The 15,904-nt window shown below is 46.6% G+C and overlaps 1 long non-coding RNA gene across 1 annotated transcript; it reads right to left on the bottom strand.

Annotated features, from left to right (window-relative positions):
* Nucleotides 1–377: 377 nt before the first annotated feature.
* Nucleotides 378–13,935, bottom strand: LOC135812800 (uncharacterized). The gene is made up of 4 exons (XR_010552983.1): nucleotides 13,624–13,935; nucleotides 11,213–11,533; nucleotides 6,880–7,202; nucleotides 378–1,177 (listed from the first exon to the last, which is right to left on the bottom strand). It is a non-coding gene; the product is annotated as an uncharacterized LOC135812800 (long non-coding RNA).
* Between the last annotated feature and the right edge of the window lie 1,969 nt (nucleotides 13,936–15,904).

Raw genomic sequence — 15,904 nt, 5'->3', positions numbered from 1 at the left:
CAGGCTCCACAACAGCACACACACACGTCAGGCTCCACAGCAGCACACACACGTCAGGCTCCACAACAGCACACACACGTCAGGCTCCACAACAGCACACACACGTCAGGCTCCACAACAGCACACACACGTCAGGCTCCACAACAGCACACACACACGTCAGGCTCCACAACAGCACACACACGTCAGGCTCCACAGCAGCACACACACGCGTCAGGCTCCACAACAGCACACACACGTCAGGCTCCACAACAGCACACACACGTCAGGCTCCACAACAGCACACACACGTCAGGCTCCACAACAGCACACACACGTCAGGCTCCACAACAGCACACACACACTTCAGGCTCCTCAACAGCAACATTATGACAAGTTTCACAAGACAACTCTTGTGCCTTCTCTGGTAGAGGTGATGTAGGCAGGCAAGAGCAGAGTAGTCAACAACAGGAGCAATGGCAGGTGATGTTGGCAGGCAAGAACAGAGTAGTCAACAACAGGAGCAATGGCAGGTGATGTTGGCAGGCAAGAACAGAGTAGTCAACAACAGGAGCAATGGCAGGTGATGTTGGCAGGCAAGAACAGAGGAGCAATGGCAGGTGATGTTGGCAGGCAAGAAGAGAGTAGTCAACAACAGGAGCAATGGGTAAACTGTGCAGTGAAGAGGTTGCGATAAAACAGCGGGGTATTGTTCCTGCTCCCCTTCCTTCAGTCGTGCATGCTGCAGCAAGAACTTCACTCCTCTTCAGAGTGCAATTGAAGAAGAGATAAGTACTATGACAATAGAAATAGTATCATGCACTCGGATAGAACACAAAAGTAACAAAAGAGGCTGCTTAAGCATGTGGGATGTGCAGAGCTGACAGGCACAACATCTGCTCAAGTGCATATTGCCATTTTGGTGGAGCTTCACCAGCCTTGATGTGTTTAAAACAATGCAGGCAGGTTGAGAATTTTGCTCAACTTGAAGTTCTGTGCCGAAATTCGGATGGCAATTGCAGCTTGATGAAGGATATCCAGCATGTACGTGCTCACGACATGCATTTTGTCTCTGCAGTAGTGTCCCCACGCAGATTACAGTACACGTTTGTATGTGCACTCATGGCACCTATCTGCCTGTGAAGGACTTCACGAGCCGTTTGCGCCAATCACCCGCTTGCCTACTGAGCGAGTCCCACTGTACATAGGCACGGACACACACACACACACACACACACACACACACACACACACACACACACACACACACACACACACATACACACACACACACACACACACACACACACACACACACACACACACACACACACACAGCACACACACAGCACAAACACAGCACACACACAAAATACATAAGGCAAAGGAAGCAAATATTCACAATGAAGAGTTGTTTTGCAGCCGTTAGTCCAAAAGTCAATGTAAGGCTGTGTATACATGATGCATTTCCCGGAGTCAGATTTCAAACTGGGTCGAGATTGCCCGGAGTCTGATTTCAACCTGGATAGAGATTGCCCGGATCCAGATTTCAACCTGGGTCGAGATTGCCCGGAGTCAGATTTCAACCTGGGTCGAGATTGCCCGGAGTCACATTTCAACCTGGGTCGAGATTGCCCGGAGTCAGATTTCAACCTGGGTCGAGATTGCCCGAGTCAGATTTCAACCTGGGTCGAGATTGCCCAGAGTCAGATTTCAACCCGCCATGTACACAGATCGACTGGCGCGTTTACATGACACATTGCGCTTGACCCGGGTTGAAATTTAGCCAGTGTTGAAATCAACCCTCCCTCCCCCCCCCCCGGGAGGGTTGAAATCAACCCTGGGCAAGAAATCGTACTGCGTATCTTGTGACAGGTTAGAATAGCTCTGCACATGCAAATAAGTTTCGCACGAAAGGATTCCCGTGACCATACAGGACTCTACAACTGGACTTTTTGCCGGCATATTGACCCTGGTCAACTGTCTTTATGTAAACGCTCACCTATTTTGTCTATCGTACAGACTTTCAACCCGGGCTGAACTCGACCCGGGTTGAAATTTCTCATCTAAACGCAGCCTAAATTGGCAAGCATAATATCATGTACTGTAGAAAGGTTAATTTTAGCGGGTAAAAAGAACTAGCGTTTTCGGAATCAGGACCAATTTGCGATGACATATTTAGCGATCCGGGTTTCAGAGTAAAACTAAAAGAAAAGAAAATTACTAGTACAGGTTGTCCCTCGTTAATACATAATCTCTGGGATTTGAAAAATGTTTAATCTCTGGGATTTGAAAAATGTTTAATCTCTGGGATTTGAAAAATGTTTAATCTCTGGGATTTGAAAATGTTTAATCTCTGGGATTTGAAAATGTTTAATCTCTGGGATTTGAAAAAATGTTTAATCTCTGGGATTTGGAAAATGTTTAATCTCTGGGATTTGAAAAATGTTTAATCTCTGGGATTTGAAAAATGTTTAATCTCTGGGATTTGAAAATGTTTAATCTCTGGGATTTGAAAAATGTTTAATCTCTGGGACACAACCTGCTTTCTACACCCATCAAAATTCGTTTATACAACACTTTCGTTCTACCAATCTTGACCTACAACCTTGCTTGCCATGGCCTGTCCCGTGCACAAGAAAAGCGCCTAGATGTGTTTCATAGGAAACAGCTGCGGTGTACCCTTGGAATTACCTACCCAGATGTCATCTCGAATGCAGATTTATATGCTGTTACTGGCCAGTGCTCTGTATCTGAAATGGCCAAGCGGGACAGGTGGAAGCTATTAGGACATATATTACGCCAGCCAAGTGACATCCCTGCGAATGTTGCTCTCACTGCTTTCTGTACATATGCTACCAGTCAGCCCTTTCGAATAGGTGCACCCCGCTCTTGCCTCACCACAAGTCTCCAGCGAGACGTCCGCCTCACACCTATCTGCATTTTTAAGCCCAGCTGCCTTCGTGATCTCGGCACCTATGCCCGCGACAGAAAACAATGGAGTAACATCTGCTCAGCCATTTAGTCTAGTACTGCTCTTCTTAAATTTGACCTTATTACAAGACTTCTTTTCTTTTTCATTTCGTTCTCCCACTCTCACACACACATGCTCACGGTTAGTTCTGCCGTCGTGAGTCCCATTCGGGACGGATACGAGAATAATAATAAATAAATAATAAATAATTTGAAAAATGTTTAATCTCTGGGATTTGAAAATGTTTAATCTCTGGGATTTGAAAAATGTTTAAAATCTCTGGGATTTGAAAAATGTTTAATCTCTGGGATTTGAAAAATCATGTTATGTATACGCAGGGTTTATGTACTAAACAAAAGTCTGCATAACTTCGTTGTGTACCTTTCATTTTTTCAACTTTTCTGAGTGTTTCTTGCTACCGAGACTAGGGATCGAGATGTTCTTGATTCCCTCGATATGACATAAAAATAAGTGATAATGGTCATGTTATGAAATGGTCACTGATCTTGTGCATTGTGATTACATTTCACTTCTCTTTGTCATTTTTGTCTTCCTACTCTATGACTCTGACTTTGTCTCTCCAGTCTTGATATTGTTTACTCACACCGATTATCGTTTCGAACGATAATGTATTTTTTGTACTCTCGATATTTTAATGTCAGATTAGTTATTTCTGTCACTACGCAATCTGTGACTTCGGTGACAATCACAGTTCAGTTTTGTTGTTTCGATGCACGAACGCACGCATACACAGCAGTGAAGTCAGCGAGGTCTTGGTCTGGCTTGTTGTTATTCTTGAACCTAGAGTCTTCCGACAGTTCTGATTACTTTCCTTGTCTCAACCTAGTACCAAAAGTCCATAACCCTCAGAGTGTGCAACGAGCGATAGGGTCTTGTCACAACTCGTTTTCAACATTACGTCATTTTCGTGTAGCGAATGTCGCGGCGTGCACGCGCGCAGCTACATGTGCATGAAGATGACGTAATGTTGAAAACGAGTCGTGACAGAGATTTGTGTGGCGTTGCACACCCTGGGAGTTATGGACTCTTGATAGTACCTTTACACATTCTTAATACCGTGATAGTTGATTATTTATTTCCTGTACTGAGTTGCTGTGGCCTGATGTTGTGTGGAGCCTGATGTTGTGTGGAGCCTGATGTTGTGTGGAGCCTGATGTTGTGTGGAGCCTGATGTTGTGTGGAGCCTGATGTTGTGTGGAGCCTGATGTTGTGTGGAGCCTGATGTTGTGTGGAGCCTGATGTTGTGTGGAGTCTGATGTTGTGTGGAGTCTGATGTTGTGTGGAGCCTGATGTTGTGTGGAGTCTGATGTTGTGTGGAGTCTGATGTTGTGTGGAGTCTGATGTTGTGTGGAGCCTGATGTTGTGTGGAGCCTGATGTTGTGTGGAGCCTGATGTTGTGTGGAGTCTGATGTTGTGTGGAGTCTGATGTTGTGTGGAGCCTGATGTTGTGTGGAGCCTGATGTTGTGTGGAGCCTGATGTTGTGTGGAGTCTGATGTTGTGTGGAGCCTGATGTTGTGTGGAGTCTGATGTTGTGTGGAGCCTGATGTTGTGTGGAGCCTGATGTTGTGTGGAGCCTGATGTTGTGTGGAGTCTGATGTTGTGCGGAGCCTGATGTTGTGTGGAGCCTGATATTATGTGGAGCCTGATGTTGTGTGGAGCCTGATGTTGTGTGGAGCCTGATGTTGTGTGGAGCCTGATGTTGTGTGCAGCCTGATGTTGTGTGGAGTCTGATGTTGTGTGGAGCCTGATGTTGTGTGGAGCCTGATGTTGTGTGGAGCCTGATGTTGTGTGGAGTCTGATGTTGTGTGGAGCCTGATGTTGTGTGGAGTCTGATGTTGTGTGGAGCCTGATGTTGTGTGGAGTCTGATGTTGTGTGGAGCCTGATGTTGTGTGGAGCCTGATGTTGTGTGGAGCCTGATGTTGTGTGGAGTCTGATGTTGTGTGGAGTCTGATGTTGTGTGGAGTCTGATGTTGTGTGGAGCCTGATGTTGTGTGGAGCCTGATGTTGTGTGGAGCCTGATCGTCAGGCGAAATTACTGGTCAGTCGGCGACACGCATTTTTCACAAAAATTTGCGTTTCACCTGCTGGGAGAGTATGCGTGTACTCGAGTCTCATCCTGAGCACGTTTTTTCTTTCTTTTTTCAGCTCCAGTATAGCTGTATTTTTCATTGCAAAGCCCTCCTCGATTGATGTGTTCGTTGTTCAAACGAAGTGGACATTCAATCATGAAGGCAGAGGACATAGGAGCCTGATTGGAGTTTCTCGTGGCATAGGACGGCCACACAGAGACACTTTGGGATTTTCTGAATATAAAATACTGTACGCACGATGCTGAGATCAATTTGTGCGATATCAAATTGTTTGTGATCTACCACATCGAGCAGAACGGGATCCAAACACAAGCTTACCGACGGTTAGGCTGCCGACCTGACTGGACAAATGATCCCTGGCTTCACCAGACGCCAGAAGTCGGACACCATGTCCTTTGCCGCGACGTCCATCTCCAAAAAGAACTCCATCTTCGTCGTGAAAAGGCTTGAAATACTCAATATTCAACCGAGATTCGCGGTCTCACCCTTTCTCAGATGGAATCATTTTTTGTTGTAGCAGTTGCAGGGCAGATCCCTGCCACTACTTCAACAGAAGATGGCTCCAAAGCATGCCTGGAACAAGCCATATCGAGGTTGCAAGCCACCCCTCTCAGCACTTTTTTTGAAGAAATTCGAAATTTCAGTGGTGGAAGATATACTATGAAGAGAATTTCAAAAAGTATGTTTCGCGGAGCGATCGCTCAACCTACGTCATTCAAACTTTGCAGGATGGTTCAGACGTACATGCTAGGCATGGAACCACAGAAGATGATATCATAGCTGACACACAGAGTCACACACACAGCAGATTCGTGTGCACAGATCCTAAATTAGTGGACGTCGTCATCTTCTTCCCGCTGATCTCAAATGTACTATGACGTGCTATTTCGCCTGACGGTTGTGTGGAGCCTGATGTTGTGTGGAGTCTGATGTTGTGTGGAGTCTGATGTTGTGTGGAGTCTGATGTTGTGTGGAGCCTGATGTTGTGTGCAGCCTGATGTTGTGTGGAGTCTGATGTTGTGTGGAGTCTGATGTTGTGTGGAGCCTGATGTTGTGTGGAGTCTGATGTTGTGTGGAGCCTGATGTTGTGTGGAGCCTGATGTTGTGTGGAGCCTGATGTTGTGTGGAGTCTGATGTTGTGTGAAGCCTGATGTTGTGTGGAGCCTGATGTTGTGTGAAGCCTGATGTTGTGTGAAGCCTGATGTTGTGTGGAGCCTGATGTTGTGTGAAGCCTGATGTTGTGTGGAACCTGATGTTGTGTGGAGCCTGATGTTGTGTGAAGCCTGATGTTGTGTGGAACCTGATGTTGTGTGGAACCTGTGCACGTGAAGAATTATTCAACTACAGTCTGAGTGTAAACTCGGATACTGAGCCAGTAATAGATTTAAAAAACTTCCCTCTTCGGTCCTACGTAACCATGAACCTTCCAAGTTGGAAGGCTGTTGGTTTGCGCACTGGAGATGTGTTAAGAGCTAGGTCTCGGGTCGCTGAATGTCTCAGTAGCCTTTCAGTTTTGTGCCCTATTATCGCACTTTCTGACCGTTTATCATCTTGTTACAGTCGTGGATATTTGCTGCATAACTCGTTCTCGTGTGTTTCTTCTCTTTTATACAGTCACAGTCAGCGAATATTCTATAGTTTACATTAAGCCTGTGCAATCACTCGAAGAAAAAAAACAGAGGTTTGTCAGTTTGTGATGTGCTCTCTGATTTCTGAGCTAATCGTGTCCACAAGAAGAAATTGGAGGTGGTAAGGTATACATATGCACACCAAAATAAGCCGGGTGGCTGTTGGAAATAACAGTGTCACTTACCCGGTTACTTGAACAGATGCCTATCATTAGTGTTTGAGATGCCGGGATTAGTTGCGGTTGAGTCATGTCATTTTGTTTCGGCCGGCTTATGAGGGCATATCTTGAGGCTCCTGGTGTTAAAATCCAACCGGAACCCATGGTTCCCAAGGTGTGGGTGAGGAAATCATTCAAGCATGATCTTTCCTCTATAGATGGAAGCTTCAGATAATTGGCCTTGCACAACCTGACAGCTGCTTCGTAGTGTAAGCCATAGTATTGAGGTATAAAGTGTAGTTTGGATGTGAAACCTACGCCATTGCTGTAGGCTGTAGTACACTTGTAAGCTGAAAGTCATGATATGCACACACACACAATCAACAACACATACAACAAGTTCAAAAACACACCCAAAAACACACACGCACACACACGCACACACATGCACAGAAAGTTATACACCCTTGAGCACACGTGGGCACATACACACGCACACACACACAGGTACGGACCAACACCCTCTGAAACCACCAAACTCTGGGTGGACTTAGAAAGGATCCCACTTATGGGCTCACCACACCTCAGTACATGGATGTGGCTAATAGAGAGGTTCGGCTACGCGTTTTTGGGCCAAACTCGACGTGTAGACCTATCAACTGGGTTCGAGGATGAAAAGTACGCGGTCTGGAGCTCACGACTTGACGTGAATCTGGCGATCTACACGGATCGTGCTCCGCGAAGAGTTTTTCAAGAACCTTCGTTCTGAGCAGCACTCGAGTGTGGGAATAAGGAACACCATGACATCACTGGAGAACACCATGACATCACTGGAGAAAACCATTACATCACTGGAGAACACCATGACATCACTGGAGAAAACCCCGCGAAGTACAAACATCTCTCATGCGAAAAGACAAGGCACGTGCAGCTGTCGAAGGTTTCACTTCTGTTTTTTCTGTGATATGTGAAGGATGGCGGAATCTAGTCTAGCTCCGGATTCTCCACTGACCCTGGACGTCATTGCATCTCCAGTGGCCCAGGGGAAGAAACCCCAACTCCGTTTCAGCCTGGCTGATGATGTGGTCTTGCTGACAGAGGAGGCAACTAGGGACCGGCCATTTAATTAAATTCACTAGCAACGTTTGGTCGGGTGTGTTGGAATTCATGCGGCGTCATAGCTCCAAGTTCGCGACCGCCAGCTCAGCGGCTGCCACTTGGACAAGAGCGTCCCACAAATCCATGATTGAAGATAGCAAGCAACAAGCTGAAAAAAATGGAACAAAAACCACAGTCTGCGCTTGAGTAAAATCAATTATTTTGAACCAACGGTCGATATCCATTATACCAAAATCGAGCTGTCGATGTCGCCATTTTGGTTGTCCCGGAGATGCGGCTTGGCTTGCCACAACGCGAAGCGGAATCAAACTCTGCACCCGCGTGGCTTTGCAACGTGTGGCCAACACTTGCGTCACGTACGCGTTATTGTAGCCGAACCTCTCTAATGTGGTTTCTTGGCACTTGTGCCAGTGGTTGTGAGACTTATCCACTCACCCCCACCGTTAGGCGCTGCATCTGCCGCTAGGGTTTACCGGATACGCTGCATCTGCCGCTAGGGTTTACCGGATATGCTGCATGTGCCGCTAGGGTTTACCGGATAGGACAATTGACTGTACTTGTTGCTTATTCACACCTCAGTAAGTGGGCAAGGAAAAGGTGAAGAAAAATGAAAATTAATGATAGCATCAGGGTATCGGTCCCGGGATCCTACTGCTTTTACCCCTGCCTCCAGGGATGGTAATATTCACTATGACTCTGGTTGGGTTTTGTTGTTGTTGTTGTATACTTTATTTATAGTGGAAATCAAAACAGGCAAAATGCCTAATAACATTGGACCCACTGTGAATAACATGTTAAAGGATATTGTGGAAAAAAGTAGATACAAGAGAAAAAGAGAAAGGGTACATCAGAGTGGATCTTATTTACTAGTGAGTAGCAACATTGATTTCACAAGAGTTGATCTAAAATACATTCTGGCCGGTTTCCTATCCTCATTTGTCATTGTAGCTTGCCAATTGCAGCACTCGCCAGCATACATGACTACCGGTAGCATGAGTACATAACACGCGGCGGTTATGTACTCATGCCCCTGGCGTTATGCAACTCCCTGTCTTCTTCTTGACCAATGTCGGCGTGGTTCAGGAAACCCAATATTTGTTTGTTTATTGTTTGTTTGAACTCAGCAGATGGTGAGCCAATTTAATTATGGTTAAAAAAAGGAGATGGGCAAAATTAGTCATAACTCGTAATATTTCGTCCTTCTCCTTTTTCATTGTTTGTTTGTGTGAATTTTACTTCACACATTTTAAAATCAACATGTGTGTGTGTCTCCTCAGCGGCCATGTTCATTGTCTATGCAGAAAAGGGCAATGAGACAGGTGAGAGTGGGCTGAAGCTCCCGGCCTTCATGCCTGCCTACTCATTTCTCACACTACTGTGATGCAGATGACCGTGACCACTATACATGACACTGATCCCGACGCTGTGGGGGGGTGTTGCAGCGAAATGTGAGCCAATCTTTGCCAAGGATGGCCTGAGATTAAATTTATTTGTAACACCTTCAAAGGATGGACTCGGATGGAGAGCCAAGGACAAATTTATAGTAAAGAAGAAAAAGGACCGGCAAGAAACTACTGGCGCTATTTCACTCTATTTTCAGCAGTACATTGTGTGGTTGTGTGGTTGTGTGGTTGTGTGGTTCGAACACAAGTCGAGGTAGAAAGTTGGGACCCATTTTCAAGTTTCAAATTTCACGGCACGGCACCATGTACAAAAAATCGCCAAAAACGGGAGCTCGGCAGAGTCAGGCCTGCCAGAGTCCATGTGTTTCATGAATTGACTGTAGTTGTGCAATGATTGCATAAAGAAAAGAAAATAAAAATGATTGCATAAGCATTACACAATTCATTGTTCATTTCATTTAGACTTTAATTGAAGGATTCTCCAAAAAGGAAATGGATACTTATCGGGGGAGTTTTGTCGCGAATGCGATCGGATTTATTCGTAGTCACGAGCACAATGCATGTATATAACCAAGAATTCACAGCTACGTATACATGTATCCTTGTTCAGTGCATGATTTGTACGTTCAATCACTCGCATCCCTTTGTGATACCCCTTTTTCACTTTGCACTTCGTTGCATTTCTAAGGTTCAATTCTGGGCACCATTTTCTCACCTTGCACTTCGTTTCCGTTCCGGGCACCTTTTGAACCCATGCACTTTGGCTTGCACACGCACTGACATCCAACACAGACTGTGTGTACGACTATCGGCATCTTTGATGGCCTTCACTATCCATTTTCATGCTGACAGTTGGACTCGTTTCACAGTGCGTATCTTTATGTGTCACCCTTTCAGCTACATGCACGTGGAGCTGTTTTAGTTCCACAACTTGGTGCTCTTCTTGCTTCTCTTTGATTCTTCGCTACTCCTTGGGAGCTTATTTCGATGCGTTTGTATATTTATCGCTTGTATATTTTTTGCTGATGCTGTACGCAAGACACTTTCATGGCACACTACTGCTACAGGCATGCACTCCGACTCACCTATATTATCGCTCTCCCCTCGTAAATATTCTTCAGTCTTGATTCACAAGAAAATTGGGCACTAAGGAAAATATGGTCTGCTTCGAGTGCTTTATGTAAAGGTATGTCCATGGTTCGCGACAAGTTTCCTCGAAGGGTGGATGAGACGAAAGGGAAGTGAAAAGGGGCTAGGGAAAATACTTAGCAGAAACACTGCAATAGTTCTGTAAGGACACAAGGCCGTCACAGCCGGGGCGGCTGAGGTCGCACCACTTTTTCGGCCGTTTTTTTTTTTTTTTTTTTTTTTTTTGGAGCACATTACAATCAGGGAGTAGTACAATACCGTAGGTATAGTACATGTACTACTCCCTGATTACAACAAAGCACAATGATCGCAGCTTAGCGCAAACGTGACAAGTACAAATCCTTGTCCCCGATCGTGGTTTGTTGAAGAAAAAAGTCTTTCATTGCAGTTACACTGAAATGGCACCAAATGCCTGGAAATGCTTGCAATTGGCTTCAATTTTTGAAGTTTTTTCCCGGGGGAAGGTAATGTTTGTCCCCGATCGTAGCATCTTCTTCGTTTGTTGCAGAATCAAAAAGACTTTCATTGTAGTTACCGTACACTGAAATGGCACCAAATACACGGAAATGCTTGCAATTGGCTTCAATTTTTGAAATTTTCTCCTGCAGGAGGACCCCCGGAACCCCCTTCCATGGCCGCCCCACCTCCAAAGTCGGTGCGACGGGCCTGGGACAGAAACAAAGACTTACTGCAACGACTGCGATACTCGCATACAACGTATGCCTGCTCGTCCAGATGAATAGCATTTCGGGCCACACCATTCGTTCTAACTCTGGGGTGATGGTATTGGCTGTGTTCGGCAAACACACTCTCAGCCTGCATACCCGTTTCCCTGAGATGACGGGACACACATCCGAAAATCTCGCTCTCGTGACTGGCAACATGAGCCATTTCGTATTTGCCGAGCAGATCCTTGCTAACATAGCATTCATGGTCTGCATATCGAGCCGTTACTTTGTGAAGAGGAAATAATATGCTGATGTCCGAGCATGTTTGTTTGCAGTGTGTCACTATTCAAAAGGACCAATACAAACAGATGCGCAAATCACACGAGAATACACAGGCGGGCGGCGCTCATACACACACACACACGCACACACATGCACACACACACACACACATGCACGCGCACGCGCGCACACACACACAAATACACACACACACACATGCACGTACGCGCACACATACACACACACACACACACACACACAAGCATGCACACACACACACACACACACACACACACACACACACACACACACATGTATCAACAAAGACACACTCGTGAACTCTCGATGTGTGTTATCAACACCACCAGACACAGTCCCTGCTCAATTTACAAACTCAAGAGAAAAATATTGACTTGTTTGAGGGAAAGACAGAAACGGAAAAAGTCTGAAAAAACCTGACCATCACCACCAGGACTCGAACCAGGGACCCCTATCCCCAGAATGGTTATGGGATATATCAAGAGTACATAACACCCAAGAGTGTGCAACTCCAGCTATGGGGTCTGCAACGGCAGAACTTCACATCACGTGATGAACCCGTACACATAATTTTTTGCACTCTGTGCATGATTGATACGGGGTTGTACGTAACCCGGCTTTGGGTACAACTCTCTTGTGGTCACTTTGCACTGCTTGCCAGTGTAACCTTTTGAACCATGTCACGTGATGTGAAGTTCTGCCGTCACAGCACAGAATAGAGGTTGTGCAGGCAATTGCACACTCTTGGGGTTATTTACTCTTGGATATATCCATGTACACATAGATAAATACAGAGTAAGGTCTGGTCCCACAGCCTCGAAAAGGGTGCTCGACATCAAAATAACAATATGGATAAATGTCACATAAGACATCGGGTAATGGACAGCCGCGAGATATAAAGAAGTTGTGTGATGAGAGCTTTTGCACGAAAATTGCAGTAACAATGAGTTTCTCGGCAGTCCGTGGCTTGATGAGTCGTCATGATATAAGCACCCAGAAGAACCCCATGCCCAGCAGTTATCATAATGTGCAATATCTGGAACTAAAGGCAGACCCAGATGCCAAGCACTATGGTATAGGCGCAAATAGAAGCGCCGGGGCTCTATTTTTCCAGAAAACACATCGAGAGGGTGGGGGGGGAGGAGGGGGGAGGAGGGGGTTATATTTCAGAGAGGGCTTTATTCGAGAGGGGACTTAATTTTTAAATAGAAACACCGATTGTTTCACACTATTCATGCTGATCAGTACATACAATGACTAACTCGATTGTTGTACTGTAAAGTACCCCTGACTGGCCCTGACTGGCCCTGACTGCACTGCATGGTACGGACATTGTGCATTCGATTATAGCCCCGGGCTTTTAGACGAGACGGGGCTTTATTATTCCGATTCCCTCTGACACACGGGCTCCATTTGAGAGGGCCTCTATTCGAAGGGGGGGAGGGGGGGAGGGGGGAGGGGGAGGGGGGAGGGGGGAGGGGGAGGGGGGAGGGGGGGGAGGGGAGGGGGGAGGGGGGGGGGGGGAGGGGGGAGGAGGGGGGAGGAGGGGGGAGGAGGGGGGAGGAGGGGGGAGGGGGGGGGAAAGGAGGGAGGCTTGTAAATCTCGCACATACAGTATAATACACAAGATGGCGTTGCCGATCGTATTGTGGTAACCGATCTTATTACCAGCCTGCATCATGAACGCACCCATGAACGCACCCATGAACGCACCCATGAATGGACCCATGAATGCACCCATGAATGCACAAAAACATACGACTTCTGCGGCAGCCAATACGATACAGCCAGGTTAGCCAGCAAAAAGGCTTCATGTTCGGCATACAGTTATGCAACTATAGACTCGGATGGAGAGCCAAGGATTATATTAAAGAAAAGGACCAAGGAACTGCAAGTTACGCTAGTTAGTTGGAAAGCGTTAGTACCGTCCGTCAGTCGGTCAGTGTCGTGCAATGTTATCGCATGAGCGGATTGTTTAGTAACTGGTGGTGTTAGTGGACATTATAGTGTAACTTGTAGTTCCTTGGAACTTTGCTTCGCTATAAGTTATGCAATTCTTTCGCAATACTTGTGCAAGACCAGTCAGTGGAGGAAATACAAGTTGGACTTACTGCACTGTCGTCCGTACTCGCACACAACAAAAGCCTTCTCTTCTGCATTGTTCGAATCTCTTGTTGTGCCATTGGACCTAACACGATGTAACCCGGAGGTTTTACCGTATCCACCAAATATGGCTTCATCTTCCATATGGGTCTCCTCTAGATGGCGAGACACACATCCAAACTTCTCGCTCTCCACACTGGCAACACGTGCATACTTGTAAGTTCCAATTCTCTCTTTGCACACCCCCTCTGTCTCGCTAGCGCTTATTCTCTGAAGAGGAAATATACTGATGTCGGAGCAGGTTTGTTCACACCGTGTCACCTCTGTTCAAAAGATGCAGACACACACACACACATACACACAGACACACACAGACACACACATACACACACACATACACACATACACACAGACACATACACACATACACACACACACACACACACACACACACACACACACTACTACTACTACTACTACTACTACTACTACTACTACTACTACTACTACTACTACTACTACTACTACTATCAATCAGCTACCCCAGTGGGGTCACGCCACCCTCCACTCAGAGAACTGAGCGCAAGGTGAGGGGCAGTGGCGCAAAACAAAACAGGAAGTACAGCAGCATGAATTGAAAAAAAAGGAAATCAAAACAAGCTGCCATATTGATGGAAAAGAACTCACCAACTGAGGAAAGAAATATCACAAACCAGATGAACAGTCTGCTGCAGGTCCACTATAACATGCAACGACTGAAAAGGAACAATATAAAAAATAAATGTGAACATGATGTTCTGTTCAACAAACGTCTGTACGCGTGCTGCTTCGGCCTTCGTGAATGAGGAAAACACAATCTTGAGCTGGAGGGTGGGCACCGAACGTCGCACAAGGGCTCCACAAGACGTACTTTCACGAGCGATGAGGAGTGTGCACAGCAAGCTAATAACACTACACCATCGCCGCACGACGACTGGCCACTCAGGTCCAAACAACACGACCAAGGACAAATTCACGATTCCGGCGATACACCGCGCAGGCAGAAATTTCTGTGAGTCTGACCTGTTTCCTTTCTCATCCAGGAGTCCACTTGCTTTGCCGAACGCCACTGCATTATTTTTGGCTGGGGGTTGATCCGAGGGCTCGCCACACCACTGCAGAGGATGCGGAAAGGACGCAAGAAGACGGTGACAGCAACAAATTACCCGCCCTGGTCGTCAGCTCCCTGAATGTCCTTCCACGCGCGCGCGCGCGCGCGCGAAACCGGCTGCAAGGCATGAAAAGCCTACTGCCACTCAATACCCAGGGACAACCCTGCCCAGAAGGCCAGGGCCGCCCCATGGAGGAGGCCAACAAAGAGAAAACCAGGAGCTAACAAATCTGCTTCCTCTTGGCAAAAACTATTTTTACACACACACACACACACACACCTGTACTTGTACTTGTTGCTCCCTGCCAAAACTGGTCACGTGGGTCTTCCCGGGAGAGGGGAGAGAGACTCAAAAGGAATCTTGGAAAGATGACTCAATTGGCTATTGAACCGCCCAACGGCCGACACCCCCTGAAATCCCCAAAACTCTGGGTGGACTTGAAAATGATCTCACTTATGGGCTCACCGCACCTCAGTAAGTGGGTGAGGACAAGGTGCAGAAAAAGGATTGACGGCATCAGGGTCACGTTCAGGGATCCAACTGCAGTTACCCCTGCCCCCAGTGAAGGTAATACTTGCTACTAGTGTGGGTGGCTAAATCAGAGTGGATCTGATATAAGCTTCACTAGCACCATTGATTACCCAAGAGTTAATCTAGCCAGAAGCAGTCCATGGTTAAATTAACGGGTATGTATACTTCAAATAGAAAGTATATGAACCCTGGAACCAACAAAGGTGGCAGGTACAACATTACACCATCAAGTAGCCGAGCCCGTTGGCAACAGACCCAACACAATCAGGCATAAGCGTACCCACCAACCGAACTAGCTGGCACACACACACACACACACACACACACACACACACACACACACACACACGTTTACACGCAAATGCACACAAATGCTTGCGTACACCCACATGCATGAACGCACAGGCACATGTTTACCTACACATTCCCACACATTCCCACACATTCCCACACACATTGCCACACACGCACGCACGCACACACACACAGCATTCTCAGATGCTCCCATAAGTCTATCATTCATAGTATGCCCCCTTGGCCCGCACAGTCCATGTCGATTCCGAGACCGAAATGGTCGGAAGAGTGCACTGCGCCTGACCAGCACAGC

Source organism: Sycon ciliatum, chromosome 3 (assembly GCF_964019385.1).
Source record: "Sycon ciliatum chromosome 3, ocSycCili1.1, whole genome shotgun sequence".
NCBI classification, from domain to species: Eukaryota; Metazoa; Porifera; class Calcarea; order Leucosolenida; family Sycettidae; genus Sycon; species Sycon ciliatum.
The sequence above is the reverse complement of the archived record's forward strand: the minus strand, read 5'-3'. Positions and strand labels throughout refer to the sequence as shown.